The 21,563-nt window shown below is 40.9% G+C and overlaps 1 protein-coding gene across 21 annotated transcripts in view; it reads left to right on the top strand.

Moving 5' to 3' along the window:
* ANKS1B (ankyrin repeat and sterile alpha motif domain containing 1B) overlaps window positions 1-21,563 on the top strand; it is a 1,016,307-nt gene that overhangs the window by 867,912 nt on the left and 126,832 nt on the right. The window contains exon 1 of one of the 21 annotated variants that reach the window (XM_044745309.2): window positions 9,693-10,004. The exons of 17 other annotated variants lie outside the window; for them this stretch is intronic. The gene's annotated coding sequence lies outside the window, so the exon portion shown is untranslated. Of the gene's footprint in view, window positions 1-9,692; window positions 10,005-10,232; window positions 10,499-21,563 lie in introns of those variants that run through there. 3 more of the 21 variants (XM_044745321.2, XM_044745305.2, XM_044745317.2) reach the window with 3 other exon arrangements.

The following is a 21,563-nucleotide window of genomic DNA, read 5'->3' as shown; positions in this document are numbered from 1 at the left end:
TTTCCCCCCCTCCAAGGGAGGAAAAATGTTCTCGGTTCCTTCAACTATCATGACTTCTGAGTGATAGGATGAAACTAGAGTTTTCAGGGAGCATCTTCGTCCTTCCCACGAATCTGCCTTGTAATAGATATGCCAAGGCAGAGATTCCACCTCCTCCTTAGATCAGAATTGTGAGCCCTCCCTTCTAAGCAGGAAAAAGGAACTCCCACCCCAGAGATTCCCATAGCATCCGCTCCTCTCCACTCACCTCCCCAGGCCTCCAGGAACATGGGGTTCCCTGTCACACAACTTCCATTAACTCAGAACCTAAAAATCTGGGATGTCCCAGTGCCTTGGGTCACTCCTCCGTCCTGCAAGTACTGGGCTGCAGCCCCACCCCCTCACACCTTGTGCATGGATTTGATTTCACACATTTCAATATAGCAGATCTGCAAGAGCATTTTTTATATTTATAAGAACATCCAGTGATTCAGAATAAAACAATTAAACAACTTCTTGATCTATATCATAATTGGAAAAAGCAGCTGAGAGAAAGAAGAGAAAATGCAAATTAGAACATTCTCACCCTCCATACCCACTAGGGACCCATTTAGGGCAAAGTAGCAATTTACTAAATGATAGCCTAATGGCCTGAAAGAGTTAATGTGGCTTCCCACATTATTTCTTCCCAGAGAGTCATTTCTGCCCTAGGGGTACGCTGGCTCATCCTATCCCAGGTCTTTACAGAGTGTATACACCTAGCAGACTCAATGGATTTTCCCGCCACTGCTCTATAGACGCCCGCATCATCCTCAACAGACAGGGAATGGGCTAAATGTTCTTGAGGAGCATCCCACCCCACCCCACCCCCACCTCACCAGGAACTCCAAGGAGCCCAGCTCCTTTTTTCCTGGGGTCTTTCCTTGTGAGCCAGTGAAGATGAAAGCAGCACTTACCCTCAAGTGTCAGGCTGGGCATTGCTCTGCAAGGCAGGGAATGTTTTAGAACAAAGCTGTTATCAATCACTGTTCTGACAAAGCCCCACTTCATAGCAGCTAGCCCAATGCAGTAGCTGCAGTGTCACGGGAAAATACATGAGGTCTGGAGTGAGGAATTCTGAATTCCAGTAATGGTTCTGCTACTGACTAGCTGTGCACCCTTGAGCAAGACAATGAACCTCTCAGGGACTCGGTTTCCTCATCTTAAAAATAAGAAGAATGTTATTAATAGCAGAAACCTCTGGGTTGTTGTTTTGAGGATTAATTGAGATAGCATGTGAATATATTTTGTCAACTAGAAAATATCTTACCACTGCTCATTATTTATGGAGACAGCATGGCATAATGAAGAAATCATAGAGCTCAGAGCCATACATCCTGGATTTAATTCTAGGGCTGTTTGATCTTGGAAAAATTACTTAACCTCTCAGTGCCTCCACAATTTCTTCATCTGGAAAGTAGATGGTACTAAAGTAATAACAGCAACCCTCCAGGGTTGTTGAGGTAATGCATATAAAGGCCTGGTACATAGTAGCTACACAAGAAATATGTTTCTTCCCTTCCCACCTCTTTCCCATTCCCAGAAACATCTTCCACAGGTATGCACTTCTCTTTGTCTCCTGGACCTCAGAGTTGGATTCCTGTCCCATGCGGATCGGGCAAACTCTGCTCCATCCTTATGCTGAGTTCTCTGGCTCCTCTGCTCTGTAACAAAAGTAGAGGGACTGGGTGTTGAGCAGGAAAAAACAGTAAATGTCGACCACAGCTTCCTATCCTAAGATTCACTTATTCCAACCCAAAATTATTTTTAATATTTATTATGTAATTCTTTACGCCTTTGTCACCCTAGTATACTTCAATACCCTTAATGTGCATTGCTGGACACTTAGCTTAATGATATACATAATCACCATCAAATGATAGGCTGTCTTGTCCTCCACAAAATCCTGTGGATTAAAAAAAAACCCTTTTTTATGAGTTTACTATAAAGTTACTGTCCCTCCTGAGGCTCTTCTTCACTTACACAGCTGATAAGCAAACTAGAAGGTGCTCTGGGAGTGAGCTTTATTATTTATTTCAGTTGATAAGTTGGAGTAGTCTCTTGATTCCGAAGGCTTATGAATTAATACTGGGGTGAACTTAATTCTCTGGTTGAATAATTATTATGTCCAGGTACTGTGCTAGATTTTTATATGGGTGCATGCATTTAATCCTTAAACAACGTCCTTAGGGAACAATTATCCCTATTTTACAGATGCAGAACCTGAGGTGCAGCAAGGTAGCAACTTGCTCAGGGTCTATAACTGCTAAATGATAGGGCCAGAATGCAACCCAGGTCTGAGCCCACAACCTCTCTCTATACTTTATACAACTTCCTCAAGGTTTCCAAGTCGAGTCTCCACTATGCTGTAAACCATATTTTTCTGAACAAAAAATCACATCTCTTCGTCTGACTCATTTAAAGAGGGCTGTCCTGGGAAGTCTGGAATGTATAGCCACTTAGTGAAACAGACACTCAGTCAGGTTACTGGAGCATTCTCCTCTCATGGCTAACCTTGAAAGTTGCTGTGAGTGTTGAGCACAGCTGGTCTGTTGGTTAAAAGTGTTAGAAGAATGAGGTACTTAACACCTGTGCTGTGTGGCTGCAACCGATTCTCAGAGGCTGCTTGTAAGCGAAAGCTGTAAGCGAATATCTTAGCTATGGCTCAGTGGAGCTGTATGTGGCTCAGGCCTTGAATGTAGTTAGCATCCAAAAGTCCCTAGGTCTTAATTCAGAAGACTGGAGCAGAACATTCCTGGCAGATGGGCCTCAGTGTTTACATCCATTCCTCCTGGATTCCAAGCCTGCTTGCCTTCAGGAAAAAGTGTAAGTTCCTTCTGCTCTGGGTTGTGTTAGCTTGGTAGTCAGATCTGTAAATGAGCCCATAGTTAATAGGCAGTCTATGAGTTGTTTTAAATTTGCTATCCAAATAAAGGATTTTTTCCACAGCAAAGTATGATCATGCAATAAAATTAATAAAATCTGTGATCATTGAAAGTTGGTCTATGCCTTATGTGGCTCATTAATGACAAGTGAGCCCTGAGTAGAAGGGAGAACTGTGCTGCTTCTACGGTGGACAGATACACCTCCAATGGCCACACATGCCTGTCCACCACTCAGAGCCTTTCTCAGTGCCTCCTTCTTGTAGAACTCCTTGATTCTGTTGCTTTCCCCATTACACAGACTCTCTCTCTCTAATTCATGTCCCATGCCCTCTATCTACTCAAATCAACTTTTAAAAAAAAATTCAAAGCCTTGCTTTCTACATATTAGAAGGTAAAAATCCACAATACCATGATTGTAAATCCATATTCATATGTCTCTACAATAGCTTAATTCTGAAATATCTTGGTTTTTTTGGTGGGGAAGATTTGCCCTTACTGAACATCTGTTGCCAATCTTCCTCTTTTTTCGCTTGAGGAAGATTAGCCCTGAGCTAACATCTGTGCCAGTCTTTCTCTACTTTGTTTGTGGGTCACCACCTCAATGTGGCTGACGAGTAGTGCAGGTCCATACCTGGTATCTGACCCCGTGAACCAGTTCACCAAAGCAGAGTGTGCCGAACTTAACCACTATGCAATGAGGCCAGCCCCTAAAATATCTTTCTGTTAGAAACCTGTTCACATGGTTGAAAAAATTTATTTGGGAGTGGGGTTTCTCAAAACTTAGCCATTGGGCCATGTACCATCCCACAGTGTAAAATGGAAACTGTGAGTGCTGTCCAGAGTTCTGACCTCAAACTTTCTCTTTCATAATTCTACATGTGGTTCTGGTTGATGATAGTCCATTCCCAGGCCTTCCAACTACCAGGAACCAGCTGAAAGCAAATCCGTATTTCTTGCTTTTACCTCTCTCCTGATTTATATTCCATCTGCTTTCTGCATGTATCTATTTGGAGAGCAACTAAAATTCAACATGTCTCAAGCTTTCTGTCACTTGTTCGGTAAATGTTTACCTAATGCCTATTTGGGGTAAGGAGTGGAACATAAATAATCGCATAAGCAAAGTACCTCATGCAGTCTTATGAGGAGATCCATAACTAAACAAGTAATTATTTTAAAACGATAAATGTTACATTAGAAGAAACAAAATTACTGTGAGAGCAAAAGAATTTTATCCAGACCAGTACAGGGCAAGGAATGTATTAAAATTTTCCTGGGTAACTTATATGTGAGCTGAAATCCATAATGATAAACTGAAGTTACCCAGAGGAAAAGTTCCAAAAGGTTAGCGTCCATCTCTAATCTACCTTCCTATCCATGAGCACCCAGCTCAACCTTTTACATCACAGGCATTCAATAAATCTTGGTATAATGAGTAGAAGTATTTATTTTTTTTTAAAGATTGGCACCTGGGCTAACAACTGTTGTCAATCTTCCTTTTTTTTAAAGATTGGCACCTGGGCTAACAGCTGTTGCCAATCTTTTTTTTTTTTTTCTGCTTTATTTCCCAAACCCCTCCGGTACATAGTTGTGTATCTTAGTTGCAGGTCCTTCTAGTTGTGGGATATGGGACGCCGTCTTAACGTGGCCTGATGAGCAGTGCCATGTCCGCACCCAGGAGCTGAACCCTGGGCCGCCACAGCGGAGTGCGCGAACTTAACGACTGGCCACGGAGCCGGTCCCGAGTAGAAGTATTTCTATATCACTGCCTTTAAAAAAATCACTAATATGGTATAAAGGATCATGGGACAGCTCTCTCTGGTAAATATACACACAATTTAAAACATGTACATTTGTAAGATTGACTCTAAGTTATCAGAGCTTTAATATAAAGTCTAAAGGTTCTTGCTCTCTCCTACTTCCTCAGCACATTTTAATCCTACTTATATCTGAGACTACCTCCCTGAACTTTGTTTACTGATCTGAGATATTTCTGATTTTAAGTTTTGTAAGCTTGGTGTTATAATTCTGAAGGACAGAGACAGCTTCTGTTTAAGTAGATTTGTGCCATGCCTGCATTTTAATGATATTTTAAAGTATTTCTTCTTTGCTTAAAAGTGCTCAAAATAAACTAAAATCTATAAAATACGATAATGTAGCATACTAAGATAAGCTAACATTGAGACCAGAAAGATCTCTTACTTTAATGTTCTTAAATATAAGAGTATTTCTTCCTCTAAGAATCTCAAAGCAGTTAAGTATATAATTCTAGTTGGCTTAAGGCCAACAGTCAGAGATGAATGTGTATTACATCATAGAATTCCGTGGTTGATCCATGAAAACTGATCTTCTCAGTTTCAGATGATAAATCTATATAGGTCTGCTGAGAAAGGAGTGCCTGCGTTTTTGTGCGTTGTCTTCCTAACCCAGGAACTGTCCTCATACTAGCTTTGCATGATTCCCCTACACAGCTCCAGATGGAATAATCAACCTTGTTGGCACTTTTCCCTTGTTTTCCTGGAAATTTTACTCAAACATTAAATCCCTTCCTGGTTGGTGTTACTAACATTGAAGGTAATAGGTATCTATCCCTATTCTATTTCAGAACTCTTAGACATTTTTATCAGAGTGCATATCTCGATGCTGTGAATGTGAGAGGTGTTCAATAAATGTTTTTTAAAAAATACTTTAGCTAGCATTTTTGGAGTGCTTATTATGTGCCAGATACTACAGTTAATGCTTTACAAAGTTAAGGTTCAGTCAGAGAAGCAGAACCAGTAGGAGATATATACTAGAGATTTATTGCAAAGACTTGGCCTACATGACTGTGGGGTCTGGCTAGGCAAGTCTGAAATCTATTGGCCAGGCCATCAGGAAGAGCAGCCTGGAACTCTTAGGCAGGGACTAAAACTGCCGTTCACAGATAGGGTTTCTTTTTCTTCAGGGAAACCTCAGTTCTGCTCTTAAGGCTTCAATTGATTGAATCAAATGATCTAGGATAATCTCCCTTAGTTAAAGCCAACTGATTATAGACCTTAACCACAAGTACAAGATACCTTCACAGCAACACTGAGATTAGTGTTTGATTAAGTAACTGGGAACTATAACTTAGCCAAACTGGCACATCAAAAAGACCATCACACATGGGTAAGCTTGTTTCCTCCTAAACACAGCTCTGTGAAGTAGTTTCCATTATTATCATATTCATTTTACAAACTGGAAAAGTGAGACTTGATAAAGTTAAGTAACTTACTCAAGATCACAAAACTATTAAATGGAAGAGCCATTACTTAAACCTACAGGTCTGTTTCCAAAGTTGGGAGCCTAACTATTGCATAATACTACCTCCAAACAAATGAATAAATTATTGTAATTCTAGTCCTCTAAATCTGTACAAAGGGATTCATATCAGTGCTTTACATATCTCTTTGAAATACCACCACCATCTTTACACTTTGTAAGACTAGCATACTCAACATGGTCTTCTGGGTAATTTTTTTTAATACAAACTGGAGAATCCCAAATGTTAGTCCTTTCTGGTATAAAATTGCTATTCTTAAATAATAGCAATTTATGTCAGAGTGGGTTGCATTCTTGATGGCTTGTAATGGAATGAATGCTTTACATTTCATTTGGGATACAGAGGTTTGGAAATGAGTACTATGAAAGTTTTTTCTAAATTGCCTCATTTTTAAAGGAACAATATATTATTTAATATAACCAGTCTTAAAAATAAGATGTAGACATCCTCCAAGTCAAAGAACACAAGAATGTATATTATGCATACTTTAAATAATATAAATTGGAATTTGACTGATTTTTTTAGCAAAAAATAAAATAAGTGAAGGAAAAAATAATTCTGACATTGAATATCCTGGGGCACCATAGTATCATGGTAAGTGTCTGAACAAGTGGCAAGAATTCATGGTTTTGCTTCTCTGATTAGGGTAGATCCTTGGACAAGTGACTTAACTATTCTAGGCATCAATTTCCTTTACTCCAATATGAGAGGGTTTCAGAAGATGATCTCTTATATCCTTTATGCCATTCTAGAGCATAAAAATATCTAAAATTTCAACTATAAGTCAAGGCTATTTTAGTGCCAAAGAGTAAAATGTCATTCTTTTGCGAATTATTTAATGTTTTTACCCCAACCAGTAGGAGATTACACTGATAAGATCTTTATGGGTTTTGTTTGTTTGTTTGTTTTGCAGGGGAAGATTTGCCCTAAACTAACATTTGCTGTCAATCTTCCTCCTTTTTCTTCCTTCCTCCACCCCAAACCCCAGTATGTAGTTGTGTCTAGTTGTAAATTCTTCTATGTGAGCCACTGCCACAACATGGCTACTGACAGACCAGTGGTGTAGTTCCACACCTGGGAACCAAACCCGGGCTGCCGAAGGAGAGTGCACTGAACTTTAACTGCTAGGCTGTCAGGGCTGGATCAAGACCTTTTTTTTTTTTTTTTTTTGGTGAGGAAGATTGTCCATGAGCTAACATCTATGCCAGTCTTCCTCTATTTTGTATATGGGACACTACCACAGCATGGCTTGATGAGCGGTCTATATGTCCACGCCCAGGATCCGAACCTGCAACCCTGGGCCACTAAGGTGGAGCACGTGAACTTAACCACTATGCAACCAGGCCAGCCCCAAGACCTTTGTGTTTTAATATGCATAACCGGAGGTTATCACCAAATTTCATTAGTGCCATGCTGAAGTTAATTTCGAGGACTATAGTATTTAAGGTGTGAGCTGATTATGCTGAATGGAGCATTGGTAACAGCCACCATGGACAGCGACTACCCCTCCCAGCTCCCTCAGGAAGTTTTCAATAGCAAAGTACAAATGCTGACAGAGAATTAGATTTCCATCATTCTCTAGAGATGGTGCAGGCACAAAATGGCCTATAGACCCTTATTGACTCCAGAGTGCAGAGGACTCAACACCATACAAATGTGATAGTATGACTCCTTTCTAAAGAGTCTGCAGTTCATTGAACAAATGACATCTCTTTGAGAGGGCCCAATATTGTTGCCAGAGAACAATATCCAGAAGAGAATGATGCCCTGGGAATTGTCATTCTTCAGGCAACTGCATGACTCGGAAACCAAGAAAACAGCTATTCCACCTCAAGTCACAGGTGTTTAGACTGCAGAGTGAGAATTAGAACTAAATGGCCCAGGGCTGGACCGGTGGCGTAGCAGTTAAGCTCACACGTTCTGCTTCTCAGCGGCCCGGGGTTCACTGGTTTGGATCCCGGGTGCGGACATGGCACCACCTGGCAAAAGCCATGCTGTGGTAGGCATCCCACATATAAAGTAGAGGAAGATGGGCATGGATGTTAGCTCAGGGCCAGTCTTCCTCAGCAAAAAGAGGAGGATTGGCAGAAGTTAGCTCAGGGCTAATCTTCCTCAAAAAATAACTAAATGGCCTGATTTCCAAACCCATTGAAAGTTTGCTGATCTCAAAAAACAGAGATAAGCAAGCATGGCCCAGTCAAGAAGGCAGGTCATGTCCAATCTGTTTCTCTTTCTATATGTGTGAGACATAAAATCAAAAAGCTTCATGAACTCCTTATGTAAATAAGAAATAGTTCCCCTGTGGTTAAATGCTCATACTCTGGAGCCTGACAGGCCTGAGTTTGCGTCCTGCCCGCCCCCCTTGCTAGGAGGGTGGCTTCAGGGTATGCTATTAACCTGAATTTCACTAAAGCAGACAATGACATGAGGACGGACAAAACAGTGGCTATTTAGGGTTTCTTGTTTAAGAAAGTGAATGTTGTCCCATAACTTCTAGCTGCAGGTCTCTCTAAGCCTTTTTTTAATCTGTAAAGTGAGGATAACAAAACTTTACCTCATAGAGTTATGAGAATTAAATGAGATAATTCACAGATGCCTGGCAAAGCATAAGGGTTCAGTAAACCTTCCCTATTATTTAAAAAATGGATTCACATTTCTATTTTAGTGCCTGCAGTTTTGCTGTTGATCAAAATCTTTGTTTTCTTCAGTTTGAAGGCAATAAATGTATATTTTTAAAGTTTAAAAAGTGAATGTACCCTGAACAATGGGTTGATTATTAGTTCCATTTGGGTTCATCATCAGGTTATACATTTCCTTAAATACTTTTACTTAAAGTACCTTCATTCCAACCTATTTTTCACAGACTTTGGGTGCTGTTACCTTGTTCTCAGACATTCGTTACCCTCTATGGGAATCGGTGGTTCTCATCCCAGACTAAGCGGGCAACTTGCACTTTTGGATGGAACGTTGAAACACCAAAGAACTAAAGTGTGTAGGTTTCCAGATATGTTCATTCAAATGGTATGAAGCAATGCGTAAGCCACACATTATTTTTATTTATCTATGGCAAGGAAAAACCATCGGGATTAAAACAAAAAGTGGGAGAAAAGCCTGGTCATTTAAGACCAGATGTACTTCATTTAACTGGCATAATTTTGAAGAGAAACCTTTGCCAAAGTAAATTTCTAAAACTGTCGGTCGTATTACAACGGTAACTTTCGGGGAGAGTAGGGGCGAGGGTGAGGGGGTATTTGAACAGTGTCAAAATCTTAACCGTGACCCTCCAAGTCTATTGGGGGCCAATCATTCCCCTCTGAGAACAGCTGGAATGCTAGTGGCTCGAGGTGGTGCCACCAGTCCACGCAAGTTGAGGACTGCTGCGGCTTCTCCTGGGTCGTGAACTTGAAGCAGCTTGGTTAGTGGGAGGAAACTCAAGGTGGTCTCCAGGGTAGAGCAGGACCTGCCTTCTCCCCGTCTTCCTCCTCCTCCTCGCTCCAGTGGCAGCGACGGCAGTGACGGTGGCGGTGGCGGCTGCTGCTACCGCTGCTGCCGCTGCCGAGCTGGTCACCTGGGCGCCTACGGAGCTGCCTGGCTGTTGCCGCGGCGGCCTCTCGGAGTGCGAGGAGGGGGCGGCGAGGAGCGAGATATCCATAGTAACACAGGATGCGCCGGGCGCCGAGCGGGAGCGAGTGCGGGAGGAGGAAGCCCCCGCGCGCCGGCAGCCCGCGGTGCTAGGCGCCCTGCAGCCCCCGCGCGCCGGGCCCGGGCCCGCGTCGCTCTCGCAGTTACGGTCCGACTGAGCGGTAAGCCCTCCCCGGCAACTAAGCCGACACCTCCCACCGGCCCCGGCCGCCCACCCGGGGAGCAGCCGCAGAACAATGGAGAGCGCCGCCAGCAGCCCTGGAGACGGCGCTCGGGGGAGGACGCGCCGCCGCCGCCCGGGCTGGCGCGCGCCGCGTGGGGCCGGGCGCGGGCGAGGGCGCGCGGCGGGGCGGAGGGGGGGCGCGGCGGGGGGCGCGCGCGCGGGCCCCGGGAGCTGGCGGGGAGAGCCGGGCGCTCGGCGCAGCGCGGCGCGGCCAGGCTCGGCGCCTCTCCGCTCCTCCTCGGCGCGCTCGCCCTCGCCTCGCGGCTCGCGTTCGCTGGGGGCGCCCAGAAAGATGCTCAGAGGCAACGGCTAGGGGAGCGGAGGTTCCAGCCACATGTCCGCGTCCTCGGGGGCCACAGCCCGCCAGCCCTCGCGGATCCCGGCTCGCAGCCAGCCCGCGGCCGCTGCCGTCGCTAGTGCCCACTGGCTCGGGTGAGTAGCGGCGTGGCAGCGGGCGGCCCGCCTCCGCGGCCCCCGCTCGCGAAGATGCGGTTTCCAGAAGTGGTGCTGCAGATGGGGCAGGAAAAATAAAGGAAGCGAGTCAGAAAATCCGGGAAGGCTGTGGAAAGGGTTTGCCGGGGCATATGTTGCAGCCTAGGCTAGCGGTGTCTACTGTGTGGGCTTTTTTTTTTTTTTTTTTTTAACATGGTTTGGTTATTGGTTTTACCCCACCTCTCACCCCTCGGGTTGGGTGCATTTTCCCTTTCCTCTCCTCATCTTCAGGGTTGCCAGGAGTTTGAAGCGGTAAATTACCGGATGTCTTTCCAAATGGTTTGACTTTCACGAGTATATATTTTCCAAAGGTCATTTGTCTTCAATATTAAAAACCGTGCCAACCTATGTAATTTCCAAGTGCGCTTTGAATCACCCTTCAGAAGTAGCAGGAAGAATAGACGCTGGAAGGGTTGCTGTTGAGCGTGCCCTCTCCCCTCGTATTTTTTATACATTGGTTAATCCGAGGGGGAAGTGGGCATGGACTTTCCAGTGCTACGCCTTGGAGAGCAGTAACAGAGCAGCAGAGACTGCAGTTTGCTGCTTTCGTGAAGGTTGGGTCAGCGTTTCCATTGAAATCCCAATTTCTGTGGATGTAACTTGGATGTAATTTTACTCCAGGCTAAAACTTGCCAAAACCAAACAACGTCTTGTTTTTATAAGGATGCTGCCACCGCCAGGTTGTTTTTTCTTTTTCCTCCAAGAAGACCAGAAGTCTACCTGGTCTTGACCTGAGCCCCTAAAACAAATGGGCAGCTCAGGAAGGCTTTCCATTTTCAGAGGTTGGCCAGAAAGGCTAGTCCTCGCTGCAGTTACCATTTCTCCTGTCTGAGCGACTGAGCTGTTAGTTTTACAAGACTAAAAATTCAGTTCCTGTGCTGCATATATACAGCCAACACCTCCTATCTGTAGATTGGAGGCATATGAACTTTGCAGTTCTTAATGATGCTTGGACACTTGCTATAATCGTCTACTTGCTATGTGGACTCTTGCATCTGGAAAGGCAGAATTAGAGGAAATAGTGTTGGAAGGGCAACAAAAGGAATTTAGGTGCAACTTCTGAACGTTGATACAAGTTACCAAAGTCTGTAATTCTTCTCTCTGAGAGTCTTTACATAGGGTAGATTTACGGTGGAGTTCAGAGCCAGGAGGAAAGGAAAGGAGATTAGAAAACCTCTCAGAGATTCCTTTCAAACCTGTATTCTTTGTACTCAGCAGATGAGCTTGGGCAAGAAGATGCCGGAGGTGTCTGAGTTATTTGAGTCCATGGTGTTCATGGCTCTGTGACAAAATAGGCTATAATGACTGGTGCTGGCATTGTTCCACTGTAAAGCCTTTCTCAGAAGTGTTTCGTTCTGTTGTACTGTCAGTCCTGAGTAGCGCTTGGTGTGATGGCAGTGATCCTCCTGGGCCCAGATGGAGGGGAAAGAAGTAGCTGGTACAGATGAAATTAAAACAGACGCATACTACCTGGGGGACTTAGTGACAGCGTCATACAAAAGCGTTGTTTCAAAGACTTTTTTTAACTTCAGAATGCAGAAGTATAATGTTGGCAAAAGCAGGGAAGAGTCAGTGCTCCCTGTTCAAGGATGGGAAATTCGTCCTGCAGTTGCTAATTGCCAAAACTTCGTTTTACTGCATTGGAGTTACTTTGCTTGATGCACTTTGGCACTTTTAGTAGAAGCAATCTTTTTTTCTTAATCAGTGACAGTGGAATGACGATAGATCCATGTATCATGAATGAGAGACCCTATATTGTTACAGTTCTGCTAAGGGGGACCAGAGAGAGAGAACAGAGTGTTGTACCTCTACTTGGAGATAAAATCTCCATTAAATAGTTTTGAAATACAGGCACAGCCTGGTACAATATTTAATAAAATCTTTTGGGGTAACTAGTTTTTAACAAAACTGTATAAGTGCATTTATTTGTCAGCAATTTAAAATGATAATTGCTGAACAGTTAGTACCAATCTAAAAGTTGGCAAGTTTAACCAAATTTGTATACATATAATGAATTCTGATACATTTATTCTCTATTAATTTACTGTGTATGGTGCAGTTGGTTTGAAATATTAGAGACTTGCTTTCTTTAACGTAGTGATATTGTTCATTCTACATATTCTAAATAGGGGATAAATTAGCAGACAGTACATTGTACAGGAAAGGCGTTTCCAATCATCATTTATGATGTTATTATCCTCTTTTAAATGTTAACAGATGTGTTCCAATTTATTATCAAGTCATTCTCATTGCAACATTCATTGAATAAGCATTTTTGAGCACCATGTGTTTTGAGCAGGTTTACCCTTTCTCTAAATGGAAGGCAGACATGTTCTCTAAATATTATATTGAAATGAATGCTTTTGCGTTGTCAGTGTTTATAGCATTGGCAGAGTCTGCAGAAACACTGGGTAGAGTTTATTGATGTCCCTATTTCAGACCAGATGCTAGTGTCAACATATGTCACAGTAATATCCATCAAGCCAGTTAATGTCCCAGGAGGAATGAACAATTAGCAAAATTAATTAGGAGATCTGCTTGATTAAAGTCATTAATGGTCATGAGTAAAACATTTGTATTTCCATAAATATATTTGATTTTTATACATTTTGGATTCATAGCAGTAACTCAGACTTAGTTAGCATTTACAAGTATCAATACGAATAATTAAAGTACAAGGTCTTCCCTTGTACTGTAGGCCACCAGTAATTAACGGAAGTGTGAACAGAATCCAGATTTACCAATTGACTACCTATTTTTTTCTTCCATGGATGATAGCCAGTAACAAAGCATAAATGTTTGCCATTGAATTTTATAGCAGTGTGTATCAGTAAGCCTTGGAAAAATTGTTGCATTCATATTTCTTTGAGTGAAAGATTACATTAGCTGTAATGTCTTTACTTTTGTATTAATATTTGATTTCTTTAAAATGATTGTTTTCAAAGTGTGATACTGTCAATATATTTAATAATTTACTTGAGACAGAACATTTACATGAGTGCATTTCTCTTCCCATGTAACTGTCAATAATGCATTGTTCTAGAAATCTATTTTTATGTAGCTGTAATTTTCATGTAAAAATTAACCTTTCTTATAATTCTAATGTGAGATGAAAACCATTCTTGTTCGTCTGATTTTTGCTTTCTCTTCATAGAATCATGAGATGGTTTTTTTTAGAAGTCAAAATATGATTAAGCTGAGTCATTTTTTTCTTTAAAAAATTGTGAGAATATATTAGCTTGTTTAGATGAAAATCCAAGAATAATCTCCTAAAAAATTTTGTTAAGCCAGTATTTCTAAATTCTGATATGTACAGAGCAAAGGCTTACCGGTAGTTTTCCAATATGGGAATAGAAAGAAATGCAAAGAAGATCAAAACAAGACTTGAACTGGAAGAAGCAAAAATGCATGTTCTGATCCTCCCTGTTACTAACTATAGTAAATTTTTAGGTAAATTTCAAAACAGAGTTGTGGTATAAATGGCTTTTGTGGATCCATCTCTTCGGGGTTTGAAATTAATGTAACTGAACTGAAATTACTAACTTCATAGGACTAACCACAAGGACCTGGCAGCGTTGAGCTTTGCCTAGATACCCACATTTATTGCGTCCCAGCACCTTCGTCAATACAGACAGCCACTTTTGAAGCACATGGAAAGAGTTTGTTGGAATCACTGGGTGCCCCCAACGTAATCTTAATGCTGCTGGGCCACATGTTTGAATGGTACTCAGTTCTGTAGCTCTCATAACATTCGTCAGGGTTAGGTTTTGTGGCCGTTTTAAAAACAAGACTCTTGGCAAGAGAAAATTGTATATTAATACTATTTGAGCATCCTTTCATTTTAGCACATTTCAGTTAGAATAAATTTTTGGTAACCATAGGTTTTCTGGTCTGTTTTTGGTTTTAATTAAGACTTGAGAGTGACTTGCACATTGTTGTAACTGCAACAGGTGGTATGTTTTGTGTTGTATAACGTTCATAAAAGCCTCATTTCCCTATGTTTAGGAATCATGACCATGTTGTATTTATTTTTATAGAAATGTAAAATGTAACTGTAAAAATAAGCTACTTCTCTTTATGTCTGTGATTCATTTCTTCAGAAAAGACTTGCAGACCATGTACAGCATCTCTTGGCTTCTAATATATTTTTTTCTGTCTGAACTATCAATTTAGTGTAAAAAGAATTGGCTCAAATTGTTTTCTTGTAGTATAGCTTTGCCTCTGGAATGAAAGGTCTGGCATTGCCTCCTAAATCTCTCCCAAGGGTTGGTTGGTACTCCTGATGTGAATGATGCTATTTATTACACCCTACTGGTAGATTAGTCACAAAAACTCATGCCAAGCCAAATTTGGGACAAAGCTTCAAATTAGAAATATATAGTCCCTCCCAAGTTTTCACATTATTTACACACTGGCTTTCCCTGCTTTTACCCACCCAGAACTACTCCAGGCAGGAACCAAGCTGTCTTGGAAAATGAAATTTCCTAGTAGCTAGCAAGAGAAACTCTTCTTCTCCATCTTCTCCTGACGCCTCATCACTGTCTTTTTCTCTCCTCTCATTCATTGCTCTTAGCTCAGGTATCTTTCAAATCACACATCCTCTTTAATCCCTTTCCTTATATATTATACATAATCCCCTCTCTCCTAATACCTCTGGGAAATCACTCTATTTCCTCCTTTACATTTTTGATACAAACAGTGATCCAAGTCATGGCTGATAAGTATTCAGGGTGGTAATAGTGATATGTCTGTTATCAAAGGAGCTGAAAGCTATAAATTTTAAAGTGAGGTTACGCACAATAAATAAACAGGGCCAGAAAGCTCTACAGCCCTTGAAAATTATCTGAAGTCCCCTTCAGAACATCCATAAATGTCTCCACCAATATGAAAGGTAAATAATAATTATAATTTGTTCATATTTAAATAAATTAAAACGTTTCTTTTTAATTGTATATTATGCCAATGATAATTTTTCATGTTGATTTTCTAGTATTTTTATTGCAGATATACAGAATTTTAGCCCATTATGGGTTCAGTAGACTTTTGTGGGCTAACCTTGGTGTTTAATTTTTATTTATACTGTGGCTTATTTGAATGAATGCACATTCTGGATTCTAAACAACTGACTTAAAGGACAGCTCTGCAAACACAACCCTTCTTTTTAAGCTGAGAAACAATATCTGTGTGTATTCATTCACTTGAGAAGTGTTTATTGAATGTCTGCTCCCTTCTAGGTGCTGTTCTTAGGGCAGGAGATACAGTGATGAACAAAACAGACAAGGTCCCAGGGCTGGCCCCATGGCATAGTGGTTGGGTTTGTGCAGTCCACTTCGGCAGCCCAGGGTCTGCAGGTTCGGATCCTGGGCACAGACCTATGCACCGCTCATTAAGCCATGCTGTGGCAGCATCCCACATACAAAATAGAGGAAGATTGGCACAGATGTTAGCTCAGGCCAGTCTTCCTCACAAAAAAAAAAGAAGAGAAAGAAAGAAAAGAAAGATAGACAAGGTCCCTATTTTCCAGAGCATATATTTATTGGGGAAGGATTGATCCAAGCAAGTCAATACATAAATGGAGAAGCTAATCCCAGATAGTAGTAAGTGCTATGAAGGCCGTGTAACAGGGTGAAGTGCTGGAGAGTGTTCTGGAGGGAAGGATGCTACTTTTAAAGAGTTATTCAGAGAAGGTCTCCCTAAGAAGACATCCCTCAAGGCAAAGGGAACTGCACGCGTGAAGGGCCTCAGGGAATAAGCAAGGTGTGTTTGGGCAACGGAGAGCAGTCCAGTGTGGCTGAGTCCTGGCCAACTCAGGTCAGCCTTGCCGGTCACCGCAAAGGGTTTGGGTTTTATTCTAAAAACAATGTGAAGCAAATGGCAAATTTAAAGCAGAAGTGTGATAGCTTTACTTTTGAAAAGAATACACTGGCTGCTGTGTGAGGACTAGATAATCCTAGGGCAAGAATGGGCACGGAGAGACCACGTAGAAGACTATTAAAGGAATCTGGGTGAGAAATGACAGTGATGTGGACTCGAGTAGTGGCAGTAAACAAAGAGATGGGGAAAGATTCAAGTTGTGAAAAGCTCTTTTGAAATTCTACAAATAGAGGAAAATACAAAGAAGAAAATCACAATTCTCCATAGTTCTCACCATCTAAACTAGTACCTGTTAATATCTTGGCATTTTTAAAGGAAGAATATTCACTAGATTATTTTTGATATTTGATATGTGATCATAATAAATCAGGTGGTGCACATAATACCAATATTAAAACTTTCAGATTTTAAATCCCACCACCCAGAAGTAACTACCTTTACCATTAGACTAATATCGTTAAGATCATCAAGTGTAAGGAAATGTCATTAGAAATTAAGGCCAGGATTATCCACAGCCTTGTATTCTTGGTTACTATGTACAGATGCGAAAATTCAAGGCTGATAGGAAAAAATGGATTCATTTGAAATATGGTGTTGGAGAAGAGCTCTATGGATACCCTGGACTGCCAGGAGGATGCACAAGTGGGTTCTAGAGTAAATGAAGCCTGAATTATCGCTGGAGTCAAAAATGATAAAACTGAGGCTGTCCTACTTTGGGCACATCATGAGAAGGCAGGCTTCTCTGGAAAAGACAATACTCCTGGGAAAAGTAGAATGCAGCAGGAAAAGGGGAAAACCAAATATGAGATGGATTGGCTCTATAAAGGAAGCCATAGGCATGAGTCTACAGGACCTGAGTAGAGCTGTTGAGGACAGGACGTTGTGGACATCACTCATTCATAGAGTCGCTAGGAGTTGGAGTCAACGTGACAGTGCGTAACAACAGTATCATTTAAGCCATCTTTCTCTGCATATATACAGAGGGATTGATAAATGGATACATGAAGTAAAAAAAGCTAAATAATTGTTGAACCTCAAACAAATGTCTCCTTACTACAAGAGTTATTTCCTAAAACATCGCCTCTTATGGTTAAGAGAAATGGTTATGAAAAATATTGAGAGGCTTGAGCAGGAGTGGATTCAGATTTTGCAGGAAAGTTATGCAATTTGAAACCACTTTTTAAGGAAATGGAATATATTTTACAAATTTTACAAAAATATGATCATGTGAATGCTTTGCTGTGACCCCTCCCAGGACCTGGGAAAAAGCAAATCACCCACATAGGTAAGGGCTTTGAAACTTAAGCTTCTGGAGTTCACAGTAAATCCACCTCACATTTGGAATCATTATTTTTTTAAACTACATATTCTAATTTTAAATACATTAGATTGATTTCTTGCTATAAATGATAGTGCTGTCACACTGTCGCCCATCTCTCCTCCACAGCTAATAATTTTAATTTATATTGATCATGTTATAACACTTTCTATTCTGTAATCACAATTACCAAGCTTATTTCATATAAATTCTTCTATTAAAATGAACCCAGGGTTTCCCAGTGTTTCAGTATAGCTTCTCCATTTCTGAGTTAATTCATCTCTTAATTGCCTAGATTTCATTGTCAAATGCTTTTTGTTCTTATTTCAAGAAAGACTTGTGACTACTGCATTTCTGAGAGTTTGGTATGGTTTTTGTTTTGTTTAAATATTTGAGGGTGTCTTCCTGTTACTTTTAGAATTGAACAATATCATGGCTAAGTATAAAATTCTGTTCTTACAGTTTTGCAGCCATTACCCCATTGTTTAATAGCATTCACTGTTGCTGTGCAGTCTGAGGTCACCCTTTTGGCTTTTTCTGCCTGGATCCCAAAGAATTCTTTCTTTATCCTCATAGCTCAGTAGCATAGCTAGGATCTGTCTAGATGTTGAACGTTCTGTGTCAAAATTTCCTGCAATACAATATCCTCTTTAAGTCTGCGGATGTTGTAACTTATCTTTGACTATACCTTTTATTCCATTTGTATCGTAACCTACTTTGGTGACTTTAGTTATCCTTATTTTGTATCAACTTTATCTCTCTTCCATATCTGTTCATTTCTCTATAATTTGATCTCTCTGTCATTTGCATCATGGTGAATTTATCAATCCTTCTGTGTCAGTAGTTCAATTTTCAGAAGTGTCTACTCTGTTTCTTGATGTCTCTAGTTTATTGATTGATTCTAAAATGATGCTCTTTGGGCCTTAATTTGTTTCCTTAGGCCCACAATCTCTCTTTTCATCTCATTCAATTGTTTCGTTATTTTCCCTTTAAGCTTCAGTTTTTACTGAAGTCATTCTTCTACAGTAGAAAGTTTGTGTGAAGCTTTCCTCCTTGTTATTTGACTAGATTTCTTCTAGATCTAGTTGCTCTGCTGTGACCCTGGCATTTTATATTTTTCCCTTCCTTTCTTGCCTCCCTCCTCTCTCCCGCCTTCTTTTTATTCTCTTTTCCTCTCCTTTCCTCCTTCCTCCCTTCCTTGCATGTCTGCCATGCTGGTTTTTTTCATCTTGCTGGTGCTTGGGGAGCTTTGCCCAGCGTGGTATAAGTAACTTCTTAAATCACATGCCACCTTTTTTGGGACGAGTTTGCTTTCTTCTTTGAGCTGTGTCTTACTGCCTGGATCTATCCACTTTTCTGAAGTGTGAAGAACTTGCAGAGGGAGGTGGAAATTGTAGAGAGAGGTAGCTCAAGCTGCCTGTAGTCTTGGTTATATTTCCTGGACTTTGCTTTCTCAGATCTTGCTGAATGTCCCTATTATCAGGATTCCTTTCACCATATAGCGGGGAGTGGGTAGGAGACACCAAGGACAGCCTTTTTATAATTAACTAAACGTTCCACATGAGCTGGTAGCTACTCTGGAGATGACCTAGGACTTCCTGGGTTTCTTCATTACGTGGCAGCTCTGGAGTCTTCAATTCCGCGGAGTCAGCCCTTTGCAGCCTTTCTCCCATTTCACATGTTTCTATTACTCTTTAGTAGAGAGAGGAAACAGATAAGCATATTCACTGACTGTGCTTTTCTCTAAATTTAGGGTTATTAGTGAGAATTCTCAGAGTTTTGTCGACTCACCTCTTTGGGGAGTGAGAACAGGGTTGAGAACCAAGCAAGACTTTGCCTCTTTATCCTGCTCCAGAATCTTCTGTTTCTTCCCTTGGCTGCCAGTTTTGAAGTTTATTTATATTTGTCTATGTTTCTTTCCTTGATTGATTACTGGTGGTATCTTTTTTTTTTTTAACTAATGTTTACTTTTTTCCACATTTTCTTAGGTATTTAGGAAGGGAAGAGTTCCGTGAGGCAGTTTAAATTTGCCATCTTAAATCAGACTCTGGGATATATTTTGGAGATAGAATTTAGATGTCTTGCTAATTAATTTGAAAGATGAAAGAAAGGAAGGAGTTATGGATGACTCCTAAATTTTTGTCCTTAGCAACTGGGTGGGTGATGAACAGATTGGGCTAATGCTGGGAGAAGGAATCCAGAGTTCTGACTTAAGCATTTTAAGTTTGAGAAACTTGACATCCACATGGAACTGTCAAGCAGTGGTTGGATCTACTAGTCTGAAACTCAGGGGAAGTATGCTGAGCACATAGTGATGTCTAACACCACGTGCCTGGATGAGATCACGTAGGGAGAGAGTGTAAATATAGGGAAGTTTATAATGAATATACACTAACCAAGATATGTATACGTGCAAACTCTTTAGGCTCAGCAGAAACTGTTTTTAATCTGGCAAATGTCTGAAATATTTCAGTATAAACCTAGCAGGTTAATGGTTGGTATGAACTGGTGAGAAATGTAGACGAGAGAACATTATTAAAAATGGGAAATTTTATACTTGTAGATCTATACAGGAACACTAGTGAAGTGTTGCCTTTTGGAGATCATTTAGACTTGCCTTTAGCTATCATCACATCAATTATATATATTTGAAGATGATAAAGATTTCATTTTAAACAAATAGCTATAAATTATTAGTTTCGAAGACTCAATTTTTTCTGTTTTTAAGCTGAATCTATGTACAGTAGTTCCCCCTTATCTGAGGGAGATACATTCCAAGACCCCCAGTGGATGCCTGAAACCACGGATAGTGCTGAGCCCTATATGTACTTTGTTTTTCCTATGCTAAGGACTTATCACACACTGTGGCCGTAACTTTTGCAGTTTGAGGTGTGACAGCAAAACTGGCATGAATTTCTTTTTCTTTCTTCACAATTTCACAGGTAGAAGATTCGTTCTTACCATAGATCTTAGCAACGTCAGCTAAGCATACAATGTTTTTCTTAGTAAGTCGAGAACTTTCACCTTTTCACTGAAAGGAATCACTTTGCAGCTTCTCTTTGGCATATCCTAATTGCCAGCATCACCCCTCTTGCTCTTTGGGGCTGTTATTAAGTAAAATGAGGGTTACTTGAACACAAGCACTGCGATACTGCAACAGTTGATCTCATAACGGAGAAGGCTACTGAGTGACTAACTGACGGGCAGCATGTACAGTGAGGACCCACTGGACAAGGGATGATTCACATCCTGGGCGGGCCTGAGCAGGATGGTGGGAGATTTCGTAAAGCTACTCAGAATGGTATGCAATTTAAAACTTATGAATTGTTTATTTCTGGAATTTTCCATTTAATACTTTCAGACCATGATTGATTGCAGGTAACTGAAACCATGAAAACTGAAACCCTGGATAAGGGTGGACTACTGTACACGCTTTTATTTAATATATACTTTTAAAATACAGCTTTTGCTCACGGAAGATGTACATTTTGCATATTAAAGCACTGCTGTATTTTGATGTAGTGTGCTTAGTGAAAAGAACGCTGTTCTGGAACACTGTTGATTCTAGATCCAACTCTGCCAGTAATAATTACAATAATAAAAAATACCAATATCAGACATGTATAATCCTTTTGATGTGACAGGCACTGCTCTAAGCACTTTATGTATATTTACTTTTTGAGACATTGTGTAGTCACACAGCCTCCAGCTACTTAATCTCTCTGGACTTTAGCTTCCTCTTTTGTAAAGCCAATCTTCCCTCTAGCTTTAAAATTCAGCATAGTTTATCTTAAATTGTACAATTTTATCAAA

Source organism: Equus asinus, chromosome 4, assembly GCF_041296235.1.
Source record: "Equus asinus isolate D_3611 breed Donkey chromosome 4, EquAss-T2T_v2, whole genome shotgun sequence".
Classification (NCBI taxonomy): Eukaryota; Metazoa; Chordata; class Mammalia; order Perissodactyla; family Equidae; genus Equus; species Equus asinus.
Note: the sequence above shows the minus strand (reverse complement) of the source record. Positions and strands in the feature narration are given on the sequence as shown.